This window comes from Capsicum annuum, chromosome 1, assembly GCF_002878395.1.
Source record: "Capsicum annuum cultivar UCD-10X-F1 chromosome 1, UCD10Xv1.1, whole genome shotgun sequence".
In the NCBI taxonomy this organism is placed as follows: Eukaryota; Viridiplantae; Streptophyta; class Magnoliopsida; order Solanales; family Solanaceae; genus Capsicum; species Capsicum annuum.
This window is the reverse complement of record NC_061111.1, coordinates 139,534,771-139,555,944: the sequence shown is the minus strand read 5'-3', so window position 1 is coordinate 139,555,944 and position 21,174 is coordinate 139,534,771.

Here is a 21,174-nt window from a genome sequence, read left to right as displayed (position 1 = left end):
AAATATCATAGAACTCATTCTTGACTCTCAAGCTCAAATATCAATATATATATATATATATATATTCAATAATAAAAATTCTCATAGAAAAGCTTAAATCATGACTCTTATCTCAAATCATTCGAAAATTATCAACTCATAATAATAATATTCAACTCATGGCATAAATTCTGAATTTAAGAAATAAAATGATGAAATAGTCATGTGTATCGATCTTGAATAGCTCAAATATCATAAATCATTAATAAAGTAATTTGGGTGTAAACCCACTTTGCAAAATCATGGATTTCAATTGTAGAAATTAAATCTTTGGGCACAAGAACGAAAGAAGTGTTCTTGTTCAAACCCCACATACCTTGATTATGGATTTGAGTGAAGAAACTTGTTATAGACTTCTTTTCCACTTCTTGAGTTAAGGTTCTTGGTGTTTTTGACTTGGGTACGTTGAATCTTGAACAAATTTATAAAATCTATGGTTGGATTCTTATTGTTCTTGGGAAATTTGGATTGGATTTTTAAGAGAGAAACCCTAGTATTCTTGATGAAATGGAAGAAGAATGAAGTTTTATTCTTTACTTGGATATATATAGAGGGTCAAAATGGGTGGAAAAGACCAAAATACCCTTTAAAAATGCTCCTTAATTGCTGAAAAAATGGCTAACGACATCCGTAATAGGCCGTCGGACCTGTGATAGGCCGTCACGAAATATCGTCACAAAATGGTTGAATTTTTGATTTTCTACCTAGGGCTGAAGACGTTGTCAGAAAGTGACAACGTCATCAAAAATGGTGTCAGAAACGTGACAGCCCGTTATAACCGTTGTCACCGTTTTTCAGCTTGACCATGTTGGAGTAAAATGGGCATAACTCTTTGCTCCGATATCAGATTTTGGAAAAATTGATATCATTCGAAATATAATTCAATTATCTATCTGTTGATAGTTCATGAGCTCTAAAATTCAGAGTATAATGAGAGATATGCTTGTTTGAAGTTGACTATACCAATATCCTTCCCAAGAATTCAATCGGTAAGGAATGTTTTGATTCGCCCAATCGTTCGGACATATTTAAGGCCTTAATACAAACCATTCTTGATTATAAAACAACCAAATCACTATAATTTATTTCTCAAGAGCTTGATTCATGGTTGCACTATTGGTTAGATTCTTGGGGAATTACAAAATGGCTCTAACTTCCTCACCGGGTGTCCGATTCGGGTGAATCTTAGGGAAATAAAACATGATATAGACAACAATCAATTTTTAAGTCATCCATAGTTACTCAAAAGATGGATTTAAGCTTAAGAAATGATCGGGGTATTACAAAAAGCATCTATTCTTTCAAAGAGTTTATCCTGTTTGTCCATGCAATTTTTGCATTTGGAAAGAGAATATGAGGGTGAAGAGGGGTGAGAGGGACCACTATAAAGGTAAGAAGGATCGGTGTTAGGGTGAGAGGGATTGGTGTAAGGGTGAGAGGGACCAGTGTGAGGGGTGATTTCAAACATATTTAATTTTTCTTAAGCATCAATATGCTTATCATCACGACTATCAGCAACATCAACATCAAAATCGATGCCACCAACATGAACAACTCCACCAGCAACACCCCTAGAAGCAGCACCCGGATCTATTACAGCGGGTTGGTAATGAAGAGCCTTAACATTAGGGTGGCCTTTCCTAACTGCTCTTCAAATTTTAATTTGCAGTCAGTTGGGAAATTTGTTAGCACAAGCAACTTATGTAATAGATGATCTTTATAGTGAAATAGATGATCCATAAGTTGCAGCTAACCAGTTGTTGCATCAGATTACCCATTTATTCCATAAGTTGCAGTGGATGGGTAATCTATTAAGTCAGGTTTAGAGAACCAAAGAAATAAATGGGTAATCTATTGTAAAAAATGAGTCATCTATCGCAACAATCGATCTATTGCACCAGATGAGTAATTTGTTATGATAAATTATAATAGATTACCATCTATTTGAATATCTTTCTTTGGGTCAAATTATTTTGATTGAAAAAAGACTTACTGCATCATCCGAAGGGTTAAAGATATCAACCTCCTTAATTATTGTGTTGCTCTTTGCAGCCAGCCACCTAAGGATCTTGGATAAGAAACCTCATTTGGGTAAACCTTGACCTGTTTTTAGCGGGGAGGAATGGCATCAAATGCCCAAGCCTAAAAAATGTAAACAGGAAGCAAGAAAAAAAAGTCATAAGAATTATTCAATATAAATTAATGGAAGAGTAAACAAATAGTGATTAAATTTACCATGAAAGCATAAGGAAAGCCGTATAATGTGTCTGTCTTTGGGGATAACTTTGTTAGTAAATATTTTATAGTCAACTTGTAGTTTTCATATCCCTAAATATAATTGTTCAATTTCTCAAAATCATTAGCAAGCTTGCACAACTCAACTTCTATGAATTTGTTGTCTCTTGTCAATATAACAGAATAGGCAAACCAAACTACGCACAATTTCTCCTTATACTTCTTTAGTATGGTTTTATCCTTGAGATTTTCTAACAACATCATGGCTCTGTATCCACGTCCAGTAATATCCAACAACCCATCTATTTTTTCCTTGCATTTGTTGGTTTTAGTGGGTGGTCGCTTGGACAATGCCTTCCCTTAATTTGATGTTAGTGGTTTGGTTGCCCTTCTTGCCTTGGACTTTTTGCGAGGTATTTCCTTGATGAGAGGTTCTTTTGGACGATCCTATCTCAAGCCTGTCACTATGGCAAACTCTTTCATGCCAAAAAAGTGACATGCTACAGTAGTTGATCCAGATTTCATCCATATTTTTGCCCAAAATTCCCCCACGTACTTGATCCTGTGCTTGAGAAGACCATATACCATGCTCATTTGGAAATAGGCATTGTTGTCCTCAAGCAGCTTTAGAAAGTGTCTGAATCAGCTCTTCTTAAAAAGACCGTGTATGTTTTCCCTCTTCAAGTTTTCCTAAAGCCATCAAAAGGTTTCCCCAGCTGAGATTAAAGTACAAAATCACCAGTTAGTTCTGTAGGGTTATGTATCATCCTCGTAACTTGAAACCTGTCAATACTAATAGTTTTGACAGTATCATGCTTGGATTTTCATCTTAATTCACGCCCCATTGCTGATACATTATCATTATGTTGATCATCATCCTATTTCTCAGTTTCTACTTCCTTTTTTTCTTGTTTATCTTTTTCTTCTTCCTCCCCACTGTTATTTTCCTCACCAGCCTCTACATACTCTTCTCCACCCCTCTCAACATCATTTTCATAACATTTCTCAGTTTTACTTCTCCCTGACTAAGATTGTTCAGGAAGTTTCTCTGCATCCATATGTACTCTCGCCTTTTTTGTTAGGTGGTCAAAAGTTTATTCACTTTCAGTTTTTTTTCTTTTAGGAGACATGTTTTAACTACAAACAACAGAAAAAAATACATTACAATTGATGTTTGCATGATGTTTAAAAAAAGGTAAGACAAATTTTAATAAACTTTTACATGCCACGTTACAAAAAAAATTCCAACAAATAACCCATCAGTTGGAACAGATCAATCAACTATTACGATAAATACATAACCTGTTGCAACAAATGAACAACTTGATGGATGAGATAAAAAACAGTCTTGCTACTGGTTTGCTTTATGCCAGCAGCTGAAACATTTGTTGCAACAAATGAGGAATATGTTTGAAGACCTATGTTAATATCTCCCAACAGATATTCCACCTGATGCAACAGATGGACCACCAACACAACCAACAAAACCACCACCAATGCCACCAATACCACCACTACCACCAAGACCAACACCACCACCAATACTAAGACCACCACCATCACCTCCACCAAGACAACCACTAACACTATCACCACCACCGATACCAACATCACCACCACCACAACCACTAACACTACCAATACCACCAAGACCACCACTACCACGATCACCATTACACCAATACCACCACTACCACCAAGACCACAACACCACCACCAAGACCACCAATATCACCTATACCAAGACCACTACCAAGACCACCAACACCACCAACACCAATACCAACACCATCAATACCAACATCACCATCACTACCACCAATACCAACACCACCACTAATATCATCAATACCAATACCAAGATCACCAATACCACCACTACCACCAAGACACCAACACCATCCAATAATATCACGATAATCCATGGAACACTATGACAAAAATTAAGATTTTTTTGGGTTCTTCCTATGTTTTAGCCTCAAAACTCAAAATTGTTAACCCATTTTCGAAGATAATACAATTGAGAGTCTTCTTTTTTACCATTAACTTAAAACCCTAATTTTAGAAAAAAAATAAATGTAGATCTTTTCTCAAACTCTGTTACCTGTGAAGATAGAGAAAATGATGGATATAAGCAAGAATGAAGTAAAAAATAACAACTATGTGGTCGAAAATGGGATGAAAATTAATCTATTATGAATGGTTTATCAATATGTTGAGTAGTTTTTATTTGTATTGTTGGGTGAGAAAGAAAAGAGCGAGAACTTGAGATTTGAAATGATGAAACGTTTTACATTTTTACTATAAATGGATGATTTGTATGGGTTGATTTGTATTTTGAAAAAGAATGAAAAGTTTTGAATTGTTAATTTAGTTCGAAATAAACTTAATTAATTTTTTTAAAGAGATAAACTTTAATAGTTTTATCATAATAAATTGTATTAAGTTCAATTGGAACATTAATGAATTTAATAATATTTTAAATAATAATTTAATATGAATTATTTCAACTCAAATTGATTAGTCGACGACTCAGGTCAGGATGAATGCAACTCCAACATCATGCAATTGCAATGACTCAATTAAAATTATAGTTGACCCTATCAACCTATCCCTGATTCTAGATAAGTCAATTTAGATATTATTTCAAATAATAATTTAATATGAAATGTTTCAACTCAAACTAATCAGTCAACGACTCAGGCCAGGAGCAGCTCCAATATCATATAATTGCAGCGATTCAATTAAAATTGTAATGATCCTATCAAACCATACCTAAATCTAGTTAAATCAATTTACATATTTCAAAGAATAATTTAATATGAATTGTTTCAACTCAAATTAATCAGCCGATGACTCAGGTCAGGACAAACGCAACCCCAACATTATGCAATTGGAATGACTCAATTAAAATTATAGTTAATCCTATCAACCCATCCCTAATTCTAGCTAAATAAATTTACATATTTTTTCAAATAATAATTTAATATAAAATATTTCAACTCATATTGATTAGTTGACAATACAGGTTAGGACGAATGCAACTCCAACATTATACAATTGCAACGCTCAATTGAAATTACAGTTGACCCTATCAACTCCTATCTAATTCTCGATAAATCAGTTAGATATTTCAAATAATGGATTGATATAAATTATTTCAACATAAATTGATCAGTCGATGACTTAGATGAGGATAAACGCAACCCCAACATCATGCAATTGCAATGACTCAATTGAAATTATAGTTGACCCTATCAACCCATCCCTAGTTCTAGCTAAATCAATTAGATATTTCAAATAATGGCTTGATATGTATCACTTCAGCACAAATTGATCACTCAAGAACTCAAGTTAGGACGAACACAATACCAACAACATGCAATTGTAATGACTCAATTGAAATTATAGTTGACCCTATCAACTCAACCTTGATTCTAGCTAAATCAATTTATATATTTCAAATAATGGCTTGATATGAATAAATAGAAGACTAAACTGTTGCAACAAATAACGCATTTATTGAAAATTATCAAACAATGATAGACATCTATTAAAATAGAGGTTCCACCTATTGGAATAGATGATATATCTGTTGGTCATTAACTAACAGATAATGTCATATGTTGCAATAGATGACTTATCTGTTGGAAATTATCAAAAAGATAATGACATCTGTTATAACATATGAATTATCAGTTCAAAATTAACAAATACATGTTGCCATCTGTTGTGACACATGACTATTTTGTTGGAATTTTTCAAACAGATGTAGAGATCTGTTGCAACATATGACTTATTTATTGTAAGATATTTTTTTAATCTTAAAGAAATTTTCTGACCAAAATAAATAAAAAAAATACTAAAGCGATAAAAAGTTTTATTGGATAACTCAAAAATCACCTTATTGAGTTGTCTTATCTTATGATTTCAATGTCACCATCATCGTTTCCTTGTTCTCCTCAAAGAGTTTCACCACTATAAATTATTGATAAATATTGAAACCCATCTGATCTGCTTCAACCACATATTAAATAATTCATCTCTCTTATTTCTATTTTTCTCCTCTTTAGGGTAATACCAAATGTCTTTTTTTTCTCTATGCTATCTTTTTCTCTCCTCTTTCACCTGAGGATCCTTTTGAATCTCAACCAATCTATATCTTTTCTCGACTAAAATTGGTGTTTTGATCCCTTTGATTTTGAAATCCAAGTATGGTTCACTATTAGATCTACGCTCTCTGCTATTATTCTTGTCTTCTCATCTTCTTCTTTGCTTGTTTCATCAAATTTATCATGTTTTCTATGAGGACAATTAAAATTATGAATATCATATTTTAAACTGGTTATTTAAGTTAGTTATTTGCATTTGTTGTTATTATTTACTTGTCCATTATCCATATCCTCTTTATTGAGAAAATTGAAGGAAAGGTATTTTTTGATTCTTGAATGAACGAACCATTATTTTTATTAAAATTTCTGAAAAAGTCATCTGATGGGAGAACTTATAAATTCTTGTTGGTTATTTCTTATTTGTTTCTTTGTTGCTGATATTGTTGGTGGTGTTGGTGTTACAACTGATGAATCAATATCATTCTTACAACAAATTCCCTATCTATTGCAACTGATGAATCATCTGTTGGAATACCCTTCTATTGCAATAAACGATCCACCTGTTAGAAGAAATCAGACCAGTAGCAAGGCTTATTTGATTTCATCAATAGATGACCCACTTGTTGCAACTGATGGGTCACCTGTTGCAACAGATGGGTCAACGGTTGCAATATATGTATTTTTGTATTACCCCTTTATTGAATTTGTGTTACCTCTTTTTTTTAAACTATGAAGGCATCAATTGTAATGTTATTTTTTCTCTTGTTTGTAGATAAAAGATATCTTCCTAAAGAAAAAAAAATGAAAGTGGATCAACTTTTGCCCGACCAACATAAAAGGCTAGAGTAAAGATGGGTTAGGAGGAATAAGCTGCTTGCAGATGGAACCACTTTATATGTGGGAGGTATGTATTACTGATCATCTTATCGTGAAAACCCACATAGAGTACAATGATTTTGTGAATCAAGTTTTCTACTAATTGGGCATTAATCATTAAAACAAGATATTGCATTTTACAGTAAAGATTGATAGGTTCGAACTGATAAGGCTGAGGGACTAAGTAGGTGGTGTCAATACCTTATTACATTTGAATAATGTTTTTTCTAATATTTATGTGTCAAATTAGGAGAAAGGACAAAGTTTTTGGTGGTAGTGTAAAGATTCAATAGTGATTGGACTAATTTTGAGGGTTTAATGGACCTTTGAAAGTCCTCCAAAGCCTTGCACTGCTGTAACCAAGAATAGAAATCAATATAGTTATTACCCTGCTCTAAATTTATATGGCTGGGTTGCTTGGGGTGATGCTTATATAATAGAAGGTGCTTGGGAGAATATCTGTGAGGGAAAGGGGAGGTGCTGAAGACCATATATCAACTCAAACCTTTTTAAAGAAGAAACATATGGTAGAAAGGAACGTGTATCAAATATGGCCAATGAAATTGACATGAAAAATTAAAAAAGCCAAATGAGATAAAAAAATAGAAGTATATTGACATGACCCAAATGAGGGCCTTTTCGTAATAGGCATTCCAACTCTATCCAGGACCGGTGAACACCCCTGTTACCCAACCCAACCTTCAAATATGCATACCCCAAGTCAGATAAATTCCAAACGTATAACAAGACAACGTTTATTACCATTCCAGACTCTGGGATAGGTCTATAACTATGATCGACCTAAACAAGTACAAAAATCCATTACCAACCATCAATTATTACCAAACCAATATAAAAACAAAGTTCCTGTCCATAACATAGCATAAAAAGATGGAACAATCATAAACTCAATCTAACAGTATCAGCCCGAATACCAATGCCAATACTAAGGATGACACCAATACCGACACCGCCCATTCCAACCCATAGTAGTCACATAAAGCCTCTAACCAAAAGTAAAATAATATCCGATTGGGATATGCCCCCAACCATAACCAAAACAAATATCTATAAAATAACAAAAGTATGTAAAGACATCCATGATATAAAATGAAGCCTTCCAAAATATGGAAGCCCACCACTTTAATCCAATAGCTAATCCCAAATTTGAACACTAAGAAGGAGGAGTAGAATGGCTGATTCCTACATTAGGATACAACCACTCAAGGATGAGTTAGCGGGTGAACGCTAGTATGAACTCAGGATAAAGATAAAATAATGTCAACCAGTAAAACCAAGTAAACCAATCATATGCACAAAACCCTACATATATATATAACCATGCCGGTTAAGGGAGGTAGGTTTAGCTTGCCTTTAAAACTATTAACCTGGGTATGTGTAGCCTAACCATACTAAAACCATGCACAGACTATATGGGTCAAGTGTATTCCCCAAACGGGATATGATGAGTGTAGCCGCATGAACCAGAAATACCATAAGAGTATGGGATTCCTGAATACCCTTTGCTCTCCATGATACATATATACAACGTACTTAAAGGATTCCCATATACTTCATATTATCAAATATGGTATCTATAACCAACCCTCATATCAGCAAACATGAGTTTCCAGTAACTATCCATTGGACTCGCACCTTCACGATTAACTGTCATACCCCGCCATTATTGCCCAATAAAAACCATTACCATCCAACCAAGCAATTATTCCATTATTTTTACCAAGGCTATGAGTACTGGTATCGTTGTACAAACTATAGCTTGCAAGTAATGTCCTTAGCTAACATTTTTATGTAAAGGGATTTCCATGTACCCATGGATTACATTATCAAGTTAAATTGGGGAACCCATGTATTCCATAAGTATTCCATTATTAAGTTTTCTAGGGGGAATCCCATGTACCCCACAAGTTTTTCATTAATATGTTTACTTAGGGGATTCAATTGTACCCTATAAGGAAGTTTAATTAACTATAATCATGACCACCAAATGTAACGCCCCGAGTATGTACCTCGAAAGTCACATGGTGCTTATGATCCCAAAAGACCACAAGCTATCCCATGACTGATACTTGCTGTGAGAACTGACTAATAATACTATAATGATGCGAAAGAATAACTAAAATTTCACAAAGTTCTCAAATACTAAAAACAATTACTGAAATACTAATAGTAATACTGAAAATAAAAATTGAACATCTGTCTGAAATAGTCTAGTCTGAAAGCCTCTAACTATCTGAATAAGGAGTTGATGGGACAAGTCCCCAACTAACTCTAACAACTGAATATAATGAGTCTACTAAAATACTTAAACAATAACTTGATCCTCAAAATATAAGGACTCACTACTGTAATCGCTATTGATAGTCTGAACTGCTAAGTATGATCTGGAACCCATGCATCTGAACCTATGATATAAGACATCATAGCGTAAGAGAAAAGTATGCATCAGTAGATCGAATGTACTGGTATGCTAAGTGAGGTAGGATGATATACACGGGTTTGTATGCATGAGATGATAACTGACTGAATGATATAAATATCACTAAATGAGAGTATATGAATAACTGAGACTACTGTAAATACTGAGTATGCAATACTGTGCATATGCATACATATGCTATATCTGAGATTATACTGATAACTTTGTTATTGATGATTGGGTGACTATTTCTGACAGTCCTAATTCTGTAGAATTAAATTGAGTGCTATACTGAGTCTAAAACTGTAACTATAACTCTGGGAGTATTCATATAACCGATATACCCTAATTATAAACTGAGTTGGGGTCCAACCTATAACCCTAGTTGGAAGGGTGTTAGCACTTTGCCAAGGGATACTAATAATGCTAGGTTAACCCTAATCTGATAGTAAGACTCATGAATTATATTTGTATGGTTGCGTCAACCCTAGGCTGGCAGGAGTATACCTTACCCTATGCTATCTATGTAGTTCTGTAATATAGGGATTGCTACTAAGGGTCAACCCTCTGTTGGCAGGAATACCCCCATCCCTAGGTTCGCTCGGTGCTGATTCCCACTCCCAACTGAATAGATACTGAACTAATCACTAAACTGTACTAGGCTTGACTGAACTGTTACTAATCTTACTGACTGACTGAATTGAATCGAGTTCACTTAATTTTGTAACTGAATGAGTACTACTATTCATGAAATTACTGAGACTACTCTAAGCTACTGTAGTTCTATTTAAATAGCCAGATTTTTTGGATATTGAATACCCTCAGGATTCGATAGCATCAATACTAATAAAACATAGCAATACATGAAAACATAACAGTAGTTAATTGTTCACATTGCAATCACTTAGATATCTTATCAAACACTTGAAAGTCATGAACTTTTACATGAATAGGGACATATGCCAACTTGTCATAAATACAGTATTCAATCCATAAGGACATTCTATCAAATAATTTCAATGTATAACGTTAGCATGGAAGTAGTTTAAACATGTAGTGATGGCATGAGTTCATTATTAAGATCACCAAAGGATCACAATGCATAATTTATTCACCTAGGCATTTTATCAAACACTTAGGGGGCATAACTTTACAATTGGGCATGGGCAACATGCTAATGCATTATGACTACAACACTTATTCCATAATTCAAGGGTTCTTGACATGGGAATTACATCAATCAAGTACAGACTATTTATATTCATGAAACTTGCAATCAAACCTTAAATTGAAAACCCAACATCAACACATGCATGCGCACAATCCTATTCAAACATATAAATCATGAATTCAATGAACTCGTAGTTTAAAAAGGGTTCTTGAACTCCAAGGGTGAAAGGAAACCCAACGATAAACACCTAAAATACCTTGATTATTAATTCTCTGAAAGTTGTGGTGAATTTCCTGGGACTTGAATCTTGAATTTGATAGGTTAGGGTTTATTCTTGAGAGAATTTGTGAATAATGAGTGAATTTTGCCTTTAGAAAGTCTTAATCTTGTGTTTTAGGGCTGAAATAAAGTGGAAAAATGACTTATTTACCCCTCTAGACATGGAGTTACAAGAGAAGAAATCGTGCCCAGAGATACTCAAATCGACGCGCCGTGTCGATGGGTTCGACGCAATGGCCGATGCAACGCATCGAGATCACGTTGGCTCACTAGAATTTTCCTGTTTGAGTTGGGGACAACACTGTCGATGCGATGGGCAACACGATACATTGAGATCAGGTTGATCCACTATTTTGGCCACCCAAACATGACTCAAACGATGTTCGAAAAATCCTAAACATGTTTGAGAACACCTTTTGACATTCTTGATTATGAATCAATCCAAGAATCGACATTTTAAAGTCGTAAGGATTAGAAAATAAGGCCGTTGAATTATTGAGGCCACAAATGAGACTAAGTGTCAATACTTGGCTGAAATTTTTTAAGTCTAGGACCTCTTTTCAAGTTATATAGGACTGAATTAGGCTTGGACTTTTACGGGGTCTTATACCAAACCTTACCATTTAACCATTCCAAATCATTTATGCCATTTAGGGTTCCATTACCATACCATGCAATAGTTCCATTAAAAGTCTAATAGTAAAACATTTTCATAGGTATTTTATCAAATATGTTGGGAGCATATTATTTTCAAAACTAAATCCAATTACCAATTAACCATTCCCATGCAACCAATTTTCCAAACCACCATTAAAGAATGTAATTTCATAATTAAAACATGAGAAAATCATAACCAAACATTTAATACCAAAACCCCAGCATATATTTGAAAACTCCAAAACCATACAATAATCATTCCATTAAAAGATTGCATAGAATATGCCGTTAGTTGGAACTAACAATGAGGGATGAGTACATGCCTTAGATTGCAAATATCATGGAGATAAATAACCTGCACAAGCCCCAAATTGATCCTCTAGATGAAACCCTAGCCTTCTTTTGCCCAAGAGCCTTAAAGAGAATTAGAGAGTGTTACTAAATGTTTAAGATTAGAATAATAGAGTAAATAATATCCCTGTAGTGATATAAGTAATGGGGCCTTCAGAGGTTAAGTGGGGAAATGTACAGATTACCCTCAACTTAAACTGCTTAAAATTCTTGTCAAATGCTACGGCTCCTCCTTACCAGTCATATCCTTCCATAAGAGTGGTACCCACCATTCAGGACCCAGGCTTCCTACTTGGACCCAACACTGTCCAACAACTTACCTAAATCAATTCATAACCAACCATATGATTAGTACCCCCAAATCGCATCCCTGGTAGAATAGAATCAAAAGAAATTTGAACACCACCTACCATACGAGTCAATGGTTCGACTCGTGCCCTATCTTATGGCTCATGGTGAGCCACTCATACTCAGATCCAAGTTAAGTTACTAAGTCTCAGATTAAATAAAGGATAAACCCAAACCATATGACCCGTCACCAACCATATAAATCGTACCCACCAAGTCGTACCCATTCGAGAAACCAATCCAACACTAGTTAGCATACGACAAAGAGCATACTAACCGTACCCCATATTACGACTTATACCTACAAGTCGTATTGTATCCAGAATCTAGAAATTTAGGAAATTTTCTAAGGTTCCAAACCCAGAGTGTTTCAAGCATCCAAAATTGAAAATCCATCAGTCAATTTTGAAAAGAAAAATGGTGAAGTAGTATGAAGCTATGCACTTTTCTAGGAAAATGTGAATATCTAGCATGGACTGAGTGATGACCCATAAAATACAGAACTCTAAGGTTGTATCTTTGTGAGCATCGAGGGTGGTAAGATTGTCGGTCAGTAATGAAACTTGAGCCAACAAATCCTGAAGTTAAAATAAGGGATCAATCAAAGGTGGTAATTTCTGAAGTTAAACGTGCTTTCCAGGCCTTTTGCTTATGGTTCTGGTCAGGTCAAAGGCAGTGGAAATAATAAGGCATGGGATTTTTGCCTAACTTCTGACCTTTTTGTCTCTACTTTCATTGACCTGATTAGAACCACCAATAGAAGACATGGGAGGCAAGTTGTACTTTAAAAATTGATCCCTTAAATTCCTTTATTTTTACTTCAGGAGTTGTTGGTTTAAGTTTCATTCTTGACTGAAAATCTTACCAGTCCTCGGTGCTTGCCAATCTACTTCCTTGGAGTTCTAATCCTGTTCTTTTTGGGTCTTCATTTTGTCCACGTTAGCTAGTCACAGTTCCTTAGCAAACTTTCCAGCTCCAGTCCACTTTATCATTTTTTTTTCAACAATGACTGATGAATTTTAATTTTTGGATATACTTTCACATATGCAGCTCCTTAAGTTTTTTCATCTTTCAAGTCAATTCCATTGGCCAGATTAGCTAGAAGTACCCTTTTTGTTGCCCTGTGTTTCCTCTTAAATAAGGTTTGAGATGATATATGGTTTTCTCTACCTCTCCTTTCTCGCATTGGTATTCTCTCTGCACCTTCTATTGTATAATAGTCTTCTCAAGGAACCCATCCATATAAATTTAGACCAGGGGAATTTCTATTGGTTTTCTATTCTTGTTTGCTATAGTGGGAGAATTTGAAGGCTTTCTCAAAGTCCATTTCACCATTAATATCGGTCCAATCACTATTAAATGTCTACAGTGCCATCAAATATTGATCCCTCTCAGAACTTAACGCATAAACATGAGCAAAACCATCATTGAATTTTAACAGGGGATTGACACCAAATTCTTTGAACCCACTGGCCTTAGTAGTTTGCAACTATCAAACTAAACTATAAAATGCATGGTCTTGTTTGAAGGATCAATGTCTATGCAGTAAAAAACTGCATTCACAAAATTATTATACATTATGTGTGTTGTTCGATAACCTAATCACTAATACATAACTTTCACACATGTAAGTGGATCCATCCATCTGCATGTACCTTATTCTTCCTACCCCATCAATCTCAAACAATTTTTAGCCTTCAGTTCCCATCATGAAGCAGTGTACAAAATTACTGAGGTTCAACGGGTAAACCATCTTGAACGTCAAAGGACTACATGGCCGTCGAGAAAAAATAAGTGCTATGTATATAATGCACCATAATCATTGTAATAGTAAACTTGTATTGTTGTTTGATATGGACTTTGATAATTTTAACTCATTGTTAGGGAGTATTATTAATTATATAAAATATATTTTTAATAACTTGTGCATCAATAAAAAGGGTAACCAAATAGGAACTAAATACGACATATTACAAAAAATATATTAAATAGATTACCTATGTGTTCATCAGATTGCATTGCATTCAACCAACAGATGACTAATATGTTGCAATAGATGGGTCATCTGTTGAAAAAATCCAAAACACCCTTCTTTCAATAGATGGAAATCTGTTACACAGATCTGCCTGAAGAGCACAATACAGTTCTTGCCACTGGTTTGTGTTCTTCGAACATATGATAAATCTATTTCAATATATGGTCCATCGATTAAAAAAATTGACTAAAATTATTATTAAATAAAAAAAGGTTATTGAAAGAGAAAGGGTAAAAGGTCATGACTTTTTAATTCTTGAATAAAGAAAATTGTTCATATATAAATGATAAAAAAATAAATAATAAATATAATTTAAAACCATAAAAATGGTTATTTAATTTTATTTAATTGTTGTTAGGAGAAAAGCCGTGACTTTTCAACTTTTTTGTTTTTAAATCTATTTTTTTTAATTTAAATAATCGAAAAGTCACCAGTTTGAATTAACTATGGTATATGGAGATTATTAAAAAAGATGTCACTAGTAGATGGTTATCTGTTGCATCGAATAACCCAACCATCATAATAGATGGATATATGTTGCATAGATGGACCATTTGTTACAATAAATGAAAAATCTGTTGCCACAGATGGGCTATCTGATGCAACAGATGCATCAGCTGTTGTTACAACTCAATAAAATTGGATATTATTAAAAGAAACGATTATTAAAAAGATGAAAAGTCTTCGATTATTTAATTTAGAAAAATAGTTATTTAATTTTAAGAACTAATTAATATTAAAAAGTTGAAGAGTCATGACTTATCACAATAATAAAAAAAATCTCCAGATTGATTTAATTAAGTCATGACTTTTCATAGAAAATCAAAAAGTCACTAGTTTGAATGTAATTAATAGAATGGAGGTGAACAATCGTGCCTTTTTGCCTAACACATTCAAATATATTCCTCTATAAATAGGTCCCTCCTACTCATTCATTCTACTATACTTTATTTATTTCTTATATTTTATCTTTCATATTACATCTTCAACTACTTCTCTTCAAAGACCAGATTCCTTTCTCATTGAAGTAAGTTTTTTTTGTGTGTATAAATCTACCAGTTGGTAGTCTATGTTGTATCACATTCGCACTCTTTTCTTTATTTTTATTTTTATATTTTTGTTAACTCATGCATGTTATAGATATGAATGATCCTATTTGGAACATTGCTATTCTATGTGATATCATGCGGGAACTTCAAAGGTAGGTTAATGACCTGCAGTAGGAGTTGGGCGCCCCGAGAACAAGGATGCTCCAAGAGATTCGCAGGCTGAGGAGGACCTTGCTGGTGTCGGTTGATGATTGTCTAGCTGATAACAACAACAACAACAACAACAACAACAACAACAATAATAATAATATTAATAATTAAAATAATAATAATTAGGTTATGTTTTTTCTTTTAGCGTATGTATTTTTATTTTTCTATATAGGATCTACCTACCTAATGTAATTTATTTTTGTAATGAAAAATTTATATTTGGTCAAGTTTGACTTTTTAATTCTTATTTAATTTTCATTTTGTATATTTATTCTTCTCAAAAAATATGTCGATGGTTGGACGTAAGGAATAATTTTAAATCTAGTAGCAATAACAAGAGTTTTGAGTTCTTTTAACAGATGGACCATCTATTAAAACAAATTGGTCATCTGTTGGGTTTGTGGCAAAAACTATATTGTGTTGCTTCAACAAATTATCCATTTGTTGCAACATATTGGTCATCTATTGGAGGAACACATTTCAGTTTGATGAACTGTACTGTGTTCTTCCAGCAAATGTCCATCTGTTGTAATAGATAGGTAATCTACTAAAAATAATTTTGTGGTCTGTTATATTTAGTTCCTGTTTTACTATATAATAAATAATAATATTTACATTCACAACAATGAGTTAAAAATATCAAAGTCCATATCAAATACCAACACAAGTGTTGCTATTAAACGATCATGGTGGATTACGGTCCAAACATGTAGTTCTTTTGTGGCCAGCGTTCTTACATATAGAGCACTTATTTTTTCTTGATGGAAATGATTCTCTGAGCCCACGCCTACTCTTATATAATATTTTTCCAGGTTTGATGCTCTTGAGTCAATTAATAGAAAAGGAATTAATCTCCCTAAAATCTCTACAAGAAAAACCTAAGATTCTTCAAGAGGCACCAGTTTAATGTTCTCATTATATGACATTATATATCTGTCCAATGAATAATATAGAGACGAGCACTCATAAATTTTAGTTCCATATTGTGCACCGTATTGGGCTATAAGCACTGCCATAATATGTGGACAGGGTATTTTATCCAAGTCAAAAACTGTGCACGTATAAAACCTTGTTTAAATATTAACCGTGGCAACATTAACATGACCGTCGATACTGAACTTGTAATATGCTATTTGATGAGCAAATAACTTATTCTCCAAATTGACGTTCGTTGATATTTGTTTTTCCACTTCTAGAACAAATGTGGTTCTTGCGTTCGCGAACTGCATATCCTTTTTGTGAAATAATTTTGCATACTTTTTATTTATTTCATCAAATAGCGCCACAATGAAAAATTCTCTTTTCACGCCAAATGATGAATTAACTGATTCAACTATGTTTGACGTCATAATATTATACCTTTACAAGAGAATCACTTAGTACGTTATCATACTAAACTTATAACTCAAACGAGACATTAAATTCATAAGAATGTACCTATTTGTCAGACAGAACGCCCAACTCCATCTCTCAAAACCGGCACGTACAAGATAATCTGCTGCCTTGGGATTCATATCCATTATTTAATTAAAATGTTCAAAAAACTCATCTCTATTATATGCTTTAGTTGCTCTATAAAAAGGGTCATGACCCTTTCATTATGAAAGTTGTTTTAAATATTATCTCCATGATTCTTTATGCAACAACCAAAGTGAGCTGAAGTATAGAAAATTGAACCCATCTTTGGGATACTTAGATGCCTATAAAAAATAAAACACATATCTTTGTTATCTTCAGTGCAACTTAACATTTTTTCAAAAAAATATCTATACGAGGCATCATATTCCTTGTCTGTTACACAAAAAGTGACAGGAAAAATGTGACTCTCCACATCCTATGCTACCACCGCTAGCAAAACTCCATTATACTTGCTCCTCAAGAAGGTACTGTCGATGACTATGACTTTTCTTAAATGTTGAAAACCAAGAATCCAAGAACCATATGATACAAAAAAGTACTTGAAACTTCCGTTTTCATCAACATGCAGTGCTGTCTTACTTCTGGGGTTTTTGAACTCAAGCATATAATAGTAGACATCAAGGTCTGCACACCCGTGTTCCTGTGTCTCCCTAAGCAAGTCCTTGGCAATCCCCGTGGCCGTATATATTTCCAATAACTGACTGTAACATCCGATTTTGTAAGAAGTTGATTGGACATATCACATGTAGAAGGGACTTTGCCATTGGGGAATTTATTCTAGAAATATTGACCGAGGACCTCAATCGTGGTGTGAGGATTTTGGCCCGTAATGTGCTCCAAACCATATGTGTGATACTTTTGATAAACATTAATGATGAATCTTTCATAGATTAAGTATTTCACAACCCTCAACCACCACTTACAGGTCGGATTAGCACATCGGAAGAAAAAGACTTTGCTTGAATTAATCACCTTCTTTATTTTGATTTTTTTTAAAGCAAGCAATAAACAAAGAAGAAAATAGTTCTTTATTATTCTTAAATAAAATTCCCTTGTAAAAGCCAGTCTCATCATCTTGATGATTACCCAACTATGTCGATTGAGAAGAACTGTCCATCATATTGCTCGCAATAAGGAGCGTAGGTGTATGATCATCATCTGGAATATTCATGTCCAGATCATCCATCTAATCATCAAAGATGTCTTGTTGTTGTTCTTCTTCTACATTTTGTTTGTCATTCTCTCCTGAATTTTCAATCACGTATACCCTTAACACCAAACTAGCTGAATCACTAAGATAAGCACGCAACCGAACCTGATCGGTTATTTTGAAAAGTAGTACCCCTTACTTTTTAAAGGAGCTGTGCATGTAGCTGATGACGAGTTCTTTTGGTTGACAATTCAGTCAACAATAGCCGATGATTCAGTTTACAAAATCATCAAACAAAATATCTTTTTGGACTGTCATAGCTATCGTCTCTGGTATTTCACCCTCCTTCCAACACCATATATATCGATTGCTCTTCTCGATCCATTCACCATGACAATCCACCCCCATTGTTATTGATCTCTTCATTAGTGGTACTTAAGTAAAGACATTTGTTAAAAAAGTTAATAATGATATCATAGTAAAATTAACAGTGATTTTATAGTGTCGTAACATGAGTAATCTATTGCAACGTATGAATAATATGTTGCAATAGGTAAGTTAGATGTTGCAATAGATGATTCACCTATTGGTAATTCTTGTTATAGTACTATAGAACCTGAAGCTAATTTCAATAGATGAGTCATCTACTGGAACAAGTGATTCATATGATACAACAGATTATACATCTGTTGCAATAGATGAAGCGCCTATTGGGATAGATATTATAGTACTAAAGAACCTTTGAAGCCAATTTTAACAGATGATGACATATTACAACAGATAATTAACCTGTTACAACAAGTTGATTATATATTACAACAGACGACTCGTCTGTTGGAATCGAGTTCAGGTTCTGTTGCAACAGGTGATTAATCTAGTTCAACAGATGACTCCTCTATTGTAATAGATAACTAATCTTTTGTAATATATGAAAACTCTATTCGATTCATGTTACGATAATATAGAACCATAAACATGAATTCAACATATGAGTCTTCCATTGCAACAGATGACTCATCTATCACAACAAATGAGTGATCTGTTGAAATAAATGGCTCTTATATTGGATTCGTATTTGGGTTCTATCCATTGTTGAAACAATAACACAGTAGCAATGTACCCAGATGATCAATTCAACTAAAAATCATAATTTTACTTACCAAAGTCACCTATAAAGATGACAAATTCAACTAAAAATTATAATTTTACTTACCAAAGTCACATATGAAGTAATGCCAAAGTGATGTACTAAACAAAATTTGACCTAAAAAATTAGTCAACTAGCAGAAGTAGCGGTAAAAATAACAAAAATGGTCAACAGTTGGAATATGATGATGATAATGAAGAAGATGATGATAATGAAATAGAAGACGATGAATAAAGAAGCAACAACTATGAACAACAAAAATCGCGAAGAGAGAGAAAATAACAATGAGTGGGAAGAGAGAGAAATGCACTTTTTTTTTAATCTTTGTTTCCTGTTATATTAGGTCAATATTTAAATCAAAGTGTAAATTAAAATTCTTATGGACTATTCTCAAACTTTCCCAACTTTCTTAATAACTAATGAAGTAACTGTCACCTACACTCAATTATTAAAACTTGAGTCACCTACATCTCATTTTAAAACTTTTTTGTCACTTTTAGCTAAATTAACCATGAAAGTACCTGAGAGGTTAACTATGTCCTTTCTCAATAAGATAATAAATTTTCTTGACAATCTTGTTTCTTTTATCAATCGTTTTAACTATTTCATCATAATGAGAGATCTTGCTCCTGTTATAGAACAAAATGACACCCTAAATAGATTAAAGAGAATGTCTTTATTTGATTTCTAACTCTCTTAATCCTGTCATTAGTTCTCTTTGTGCTCTTTTGATGAAATATAAAATACATTTTATTCAGCTAACTAGATATGGCTTAGCATAATTCCATGACTTCTTTTATCAATTTTTAAGAACATTTCTTAAAAGATACAGTAAGAGTAGTATCTTCTATAAATAATATATGATTGACTTTTAGATTCCACTTTGATATTTCAAAAGCAATGAAATTTCTTTTATCAATCAACGCATTCAATCCACAATGATAATCTACATTATTAGAAACAAAGATTCTATTCACTTTACACTGCTTGATAATATGAAAAATTTATGAATTTGTTCATTTATTTAAGAAGCGTACCCATTATTAGCCACCAATCTAATTACCTACTATTTGAGAAGTAGATTTTTCTCTATATTTTGGTGTTTTTACAAAGCCTACTTGATTAGTTGATATGGTATAAGAAAAGGGGAAAATATTATTTCCACCCTAAACTATACTCGAAAAGTCAAAAACACACTTAAACAATTGGAATGACCTATGGCATACCTATACTATATAAAACTTAATTTTTTTACTCCTCACAACATGACCAGATGCATTACTTACACTCTTTAAAACATATAAAAAAGTGTAAAAATATTTTAAAAATTATTAAATAATTGGCCCAATTGACATAGTCTCTAAAAAAACCCAAATTAAGCTGATATGAGTTTCTCAATTGAAGAACCCTAATCCCCAAATTATAAATTGTTCATCAATAATCAAAATTCAAGCTTATTTCTCTGAAAATTGGTAAGTAAATTCTTTTACCCGTTTGATATCTTATTATATTATGAAAAAGTATCATTCTTTCTCTTAATTTTTTTCATAATTGTTTCTTCCCTTAAGTTTTTCTTCAAATTTGAACTATTTTTTTCATGATTGAGCTGTCGTATTGTTTTTGTTAATCAAGACACTTTAATGACTAAGATAAGAT